The sequence below is a fragment of the Tasmannia lanceolata genome, unplaced genomic scaffold, assembly GCF_043159265.1.
Source record: "Tasmannia lanceolata isolate RefF3 unplaced genomic scaffold, GAP_Taslan_0.1 ptg000019l, whole genome shotgun sequence".
NCBI classification, from domain to species: Eukaryota; Viridiplantae; Streptophyta; class Magnoliopsida; order Canellales; family Winteraceae; genus Tasmannia; species Tasmannia lanceolata.
Window position 1 is genome coordinate 20329085 of NW_027518696.1, and position 6872 is coordinate 20335956.

Here is a 6872-nt window from a genome sequence, read left to right on the forward strand (position 1 = left end):
AAACCTAATTGATTAAGAAAGATAAAACTAGGGTGAAATTGTAAAGTTTCAAAAGGGTAAATTTTTTCACCCCCCCGCCTCTCGGTTGCCAAACCGGGAATTCAATGTCCCAATGCTTTCTGCTGTGATACCACTTTGTTGAAAATAAAAATTCATAAGTGAAGAATAAAGCTTTTCTTTAGAAAAAACAACACAAGAGAGTGGGCGGTTTCTTATATCTTTTTTTCATACAAAATAAATAACTAAAACATCCTTTATATACATATTGTTACTTGTACGTCTAACAACCACGTTTTTTTCTCTTTTTAACTTGCTTCACATGACTTCAGCTGATAAACATCTCACCCTGTAAAATAGCTGCTTAACTCTAACTCTCAACCCAAAGATAAAAACAAGATAATAACTTCTAGAAGATTAACTCAAAACACAACCGTCAAACACCTAAAACACTTTCACACGAATTCTAAAAAACTAAACTTGGGTGGCCCAAAGAGCGTGGAAATGTAGAGAGTACAAGTGACGGGAATGCTAGAAACAGGGTGGAAATATCATTTCAAAATACTACTTATAGACGGCTACCATGTAGGCTTCCCATGGGTGATTTTTCTTGCTTTATTACTTGTTCCAGATACTGGGCTATGAAGTACGAGTTAGTACTTTCTATTGTCCTCTCTGGTATGATCCACTTCCCCTCGACGTTCCGAACCATCCCCTTGTTGGGGTCCTGCTTCCACTGCGGTGGCACACAATACTCATCTCTCAAGAAATCACCGTCCTTGTTAACTAGAGCAATGTCACGTTTGTTGTCCAAGGAGAACTTGTGTCCCTTTCCATGGTAGCCGTCTATAAGGTGAAGAAGGACCTCCAAATTATGTGAACACACCAGGTCGAATGTCGCTTTTAGGAACGGCGAATTGGTATGATACAACATCAATTCCACCCCCACATGGGCGTAACTCCACTGGAAAGGGTCTGGAAACTTGGGCACGATGTCACGGGCATTGACCACCCTCAAAACCTTCACATTGAGCTCTTCACAGCGTTCTTTAAACCTTAGATTCCCTACTCTGGGTGCACAGAAGGAGAAGACAGTGATGGGGATTTGGCTACCATCAACCACGTTGACTTTCATCTCGGCGAGGTCGTAGGCGCTCATCAAAGCGAGGGCGCCTCCGAGACTATGTCCTGTGATGGTAATGCTCAGTTCCTCGCCTTTATATCTATCCACCAACCGTTTGATCTCGGCCAAAATCTGTTCCCGAGCAGAGAAGGAGCAGAAATTGCAGTCTTTTTCTTTAGCAGTGTACAGATCAAAGAACCCAGCTAGCATCTTCACCTCAGGGTCCCGGCCAAAGTTGGGAGAAACGACACTGGTTTTGAGGTTATGGATCCATTCCACATGGGTAACAGTTCCTCTCCAGGCCACAACTATGTCACGTCTTCCTAATCGCTTTATCTCATTTGGGTCTTTTAATACTGCAACATAACCCATCCAGTTGGCGTGTTTACTCCATACGTCGCTGATATTCGATTTCTGAAAGAACTTTGCGAGGTTTATATTGGAGGTTGCGTAGAGGTATCGGCATAGTTCGTAGCCTTGGTCAGCCATATCGAGCTTCTCGAAGAATTGGGGGCCTTCATATTTGCATGACCCGCAATATTTGGAACGTGGGTCTTTGTCAAAAGCGTCGTAGCAGCACTGAGAGAACTCTCCGTAGCGAATGATTTCGCTGCGGAGGTGAGAATTCATGGGGTCTAAGAGTCCTTTCCAGTTGTTGGACCCTTGAATTTCCCTCCATTTTTCTTGGAGGCTCTTCTCATCCTTAGTTCGATTTTCTGACGTTGAGACAACAGATGCCATCTTTGATGGTTTCAGGTTTGTTTGTAAGTTGGAGACTCCTGTTTGGGTTTTGGGGTGATTTAAAGGAGAAGGCACACATTATCCGAACTAGTTGAGTAAGACGTGTGTGGTTGTGAACGAATAATCCTGATATGTGTGTTGGCTGACAATACTGACATTTTCACACCGTACGCATTACTTTTCGTCTGGTCTCAAGTAACGTGTAAAACGTGTTGTGTGTTAATGTTCAAGGACGATGGTTGTTGTGTGTTAATGTGCAAGGACGATGCTTGTTGGGTCTGTTTCTATCCTGCTTTAATGTCCTGACCAGTGTACGCTACTTACCTCCATAGAATTATCCGGAGGGCTCTTGGATTTTAGTATACTAGTAGTCATGTGTGGTTGTGAACGAATAATCCAGATATGTGTGTTGCCTGACAATACAGACATTTTCACACGGTACGCATTACTTTTCCTCTGGTCCCAAGTAACGTGTAAAACGTGTTGTGTGTTGATGTGCAAGGACGATGGTTGTTGTGTGTTAGTGTGCAAGGACGATGCCTGTTGGGTCTGTTTCAATTCTGCTTTAATGTCCTGACCAGTGTACACCACTCACCTCCATAGAACTATTCGGAGGGCTCTTGGATTTTAATATACTAGTAGTCGATCATATGTGATTGTGAACGAATAATCCTGTTATGTGTGTTGCCTGACAATACAGACATTTTCACACGGTACGCATTACTTTTCCTCTGGTCCCAAGTAACGTGTAAAACGTGTTGTGTATTAATGCGCAAGGACGATGGTTGTTGTGTGTTAGTGTGCAAGGACGATGCTTATTGGGTCTGTTTCTATTCTGCTTTAATGTCTTGACCAGTGTACACCAGTCACCTCCATAGAATTATCTGGAGGGCTCTTGGATTTTAATATACTAGTAGTCATGTGTGGTTATGAACGAATAATCCTGATATGTGTGTTGCCTGACAATACAGACATTTTCACACAGTACGCATTACTTTTCCTCTGGTCCCAAGTAACGTGTAAAACGTGTTGTGTGTTAATGTGCAAGGACGATGGTTGTTGTGTGTTAGTGTGCAAGGACGATGCTTGTTTGGTCTGTTTCTATTCTGCTTTAATGTCCTGACCAGTGTACACCACTCACCTCCATAGAATTATCCGGAGGGCTCTTGGATTTTAATATACTAGTAGTCATGGGATGTGGAAATGTTAGTCAAAGGTTTCTACGTCGGAACCTTATTATCACCGTTGGATCTTGATGGAAACCTTTTTCCATTTCTTAACAAGTGGCTGGATCAAGGTGGGTTTCACGTCCGGTTGATTTTATTGTATTGAATGGATTTTGTTTTAATTGATGAGCATCACATGGGTGTCTTTGGTAATATCTCGAGACGGGGGGAAAGCTAATCAAAAGTGATGTAAGCTTATCCTTGGGTTTCGAGGTTGAAGATGATCGAGAGGTTGGGGGAGATTTCCCTCTGGGGTCTGTGTCACGCCCCGACCTCGCTGTGTAGATATTGTCCAGTTCTGGGTTTTCCACCCTCCCCGGTTTTGTTTTCCAGCAGCACTAACCATGCCGGACCCACTCCGAGGGGCCCGCCCCTTGGAGATGCTAAAAATGCGTCTTTATTGGGAGGGGAAATCCACACACACACACACACACACACACACACACACACACACACAGATATATATATATATATATATATATATATATATATATATATATATATAGCCCAGCAACTTTTCCTCCCTTTCTGACATGGGATCTCACAATATTATGTGACGCCTCGACCTCGCTGTGTAGATATTGTCTGGTTCTGGGTCTTCCACCCTCCCCGATTTTGTTTTCCACCAGCACTAACTGTGCCCGACCCACTCCGCGGAGCCTGCCTCTTACAGATGTTGAAAACGCGTCTAGATAGGGAGAGGGGAAATCCACATATATAGCCCAACAACTTTTCCTCTCTTTCCGATGTGGGATCTGACAATCCACCCCGCTTGGGGCCCAATGTCCTCACTGGCACATCGTACTGGATGGGAGGTCCAGCTCTGATACCATTATGTCACGCCCCAACCTCGCTGTGTAGATATTGTCCGGTTATGGGTCTTCCACCCTCCCTAGTTTTGTTTTCCAGTAGCACTAATCGTGCCTGACCCATCCAAGTCGTGGGGTTGGGGGGAGTTTTTGTCCCAAGTTGAAAATTGACAAGTCCTTTTTTTAAAGAAAGTCCTTTATTAGGAAAGTTGATAGAAGGAAAAACTTCCTAGTCCAATAAGATTAGGATACACAAAATTTAAAAATTGTGGGACTCTTAAAAGAAATCCATAAACTCACGATTAAACACAAAACGTGCAAAACTCTACCCTAAAGAGAAAAACTTTGGAACGTGGAGTTTTGAGGAGAGAAAAATTGTTCTTCCCCAAAAAGTATGTGAATTAAATTAATTTTCTTGTTTGCATCTTAATAATCTACTTCAAACCTGTAGTTATGATTAACTAAATAAAGAAAAATAAGATTTATTCTTAGATCGTCGTTAGATTGGGAGAAATCATGGATTTTCGAAAGACCTAATGTTAGTTTATATTAATCTGCCTGAAATCTTGGTGCGAGCTCTGTTAAGACTTAAAAATGAAGGTCCTGTGATCTGATTTAGGTTTTGATGTGTTCTATAAAATTATAGATTTTCAAGTCTTCTTTGAAATGGATTTGATTTCATAATTTTTGGATTTCAGATGATTATTTTATGAATATTCTCGTACAGTGCGTCAAATTTGCCTGAAATCTAGGTCCGAGTTTTGTTACGACTTAAAAACAAATGTCGTATTATCTGATTTAGGTTTCGACGTGTTCTATGAAACTATAGATTTTTCAATCTTCTTCCAAATGGATTTTGTGTCATAATTTTTGGATTTCATATGAATATTATATGAATATTTTTCTGTCGAGTGTCTAGTATGTCGAAAAACGTGTTTGAAAATCGGGCAGCACGGTTGTGGCGGGATTAAACCAAAATATATATATTCTAAATGTCTATAAACCTTCTAAATTATATATTAGTTGTATTATAGGTGATTTGTAAGATTTAACTTGGAGGTTTGCAAGGGAATTGGTTGTTCGAACTGTTGATATGTAACTTGTGAGTTTGTGTAGGAGTTTTTCGTACATTTAAAAATCTGTTTTAATAGCCATGTTTATGAATTGAAGTTATGTATTTGGAACTGATATCTTTTGGTTATTTAAAGCATATCTTTAGCATGATTAAATACATGAAAATTGGATCAAGTACACCGTTGTTTGCATGTTTTAATTGCATAAAAATCCACAAGTTATTTCGTGCTTTTAAAGATGTTGGATTTTATTGCATGCAAAATCTTTAGATATTTGATTTGTTGTATAATCGTTATTATTCTATAGAACGTTTATGATTGGTTCCGAGTGGGTCGGTTGGTGCTTTGTGCACGGTGACTGGTGATTGGGTCCGAGTGGGTTGATTGGTGCTTTGTGCACGGTGGCTAGCGTAGCTATGAATTGATATTCCGACCTTAACCAGTTGGAGGGTGATAACTGGTGCGTAGTCACGTAAAGATAGGTTTTTTGCCTACATAGTGAGTGCTTGGTAGTACGATAGGGGATCACCACAATCGGGTTTTACGTAGGGGTGTTATTTTATCTGCGTTACTTGCGGACTCGAGACCATAGTCCTAACTTCGCAAGTTTAGAGAAACTCAGAGTCGCCACCTAGGTTAGGGCCTAGGACCCGTGTCTATTCTTCCAAGGAAATGAGTAATGACTCGAATTTCGTTGGAAGAATAGTAATCAGGGGTTCCTTTGTTCTGGGCCTAGAACCTTATATTTTACTCTGTTTGCTTAAGGCATGGTCCTTACCGATATCCAGGTAAGGGTTGTGGTTACAATTGGGGAAGGTATTAAGCACCCCTCTCGCCCGCCTTAATCCGGTCTCTTAACTTAGATTGGCATTTTGGAAGGATTTGAAATAAAATAATTTGATTTTTATTTCCCTTGTTTAGATTATGCTTAATTCCGAATGTAAATGGAGTGAATTTACAAAAGAAAACGAAAATAAACGATAATTAACTTGATCGGTGTTGTAAGTTGTTTACGGCCCCGAAAGGAACTCGCAACTACTTACGATCAGGTTAACTTAAATCAAACGGAAACTGACTGTACAGAAAGTAAAAGTAAAGCAGAGGGGTTTATATCGTAAGTTCATGGGGCAATTTGTGCGCCCGAGATCCTATAATGTCACCACCTCGTACTTTACTGTGCAGAAAACTATAAATTGAAGAAAGTAAAGAGCAAGTCAGAGGCTGTAATACCCGGCCCCAAGCTGGGAAGTTTTTTTTTTTTTACAATGTGCGTCACTATCAAAAGTTGGGTTTAAAATTTTTTGAGCTTGTAGGGGGCGTCATTATAAAATTAAGCTTATGTTTTCTTGTAACTTGGAAGGTCGATCGAAGCAGTTAGATCATTTCCACGCATGGGTGCCACTATAGCCCTCAAATAATTTTGATCTAGAAGCAATCTCAACCACAAGTCAAGAAATATTGGTTTTCCCATTTCAGAGAGTTCTAATTTAACAAGTTAATTTATACGGGTAATTAATTTCCAATAAATAAGAATTAATTGGTTTAATCCTTAAGTCCCGAATGAAATGAGCTTATTTAGAAGTTAGTTAGAATTTAGTTTACTTTTAGCCAAATTAAGTAGAAATGGGCCTATTATTTAGGGGGGGGAAACTAGAAAGCATAAAATGTTTTATATAAATCTTTGGATTTAGTTTACAAGGGGTGGCTATTAAATGGGGAGTTTCTCTTTCATATATCGGTAATAGAGATGGTCTCGTTTAGATGGGTCAACTTTCTCCTGAAAGGGTGTTAAGTTAAAATTTTAATAAGTTTAAAAGTTTCATTAAGAGGTCAAAATTAATAAGAGATTTATTCCTCTCAATCGTTTTGGTTAATAGGAGATGATATTTTTGGGAAGCTCTAC

General features: G+C 40.0%; 1 pseudogene; it reads right to left on the reverse strand.

The window, feature by feature from the left end:
- Positions 1-201: 201 nt before the first annotated feature.
- On the reverse strand, positions 202-1904 carry LOC143852931 (phospholipase A1-Igamma3, chloroplastic pseudogene; annotated as a pseudogene).
- Positions 1905-6872: the final 4968 nt, after the last annotated feature.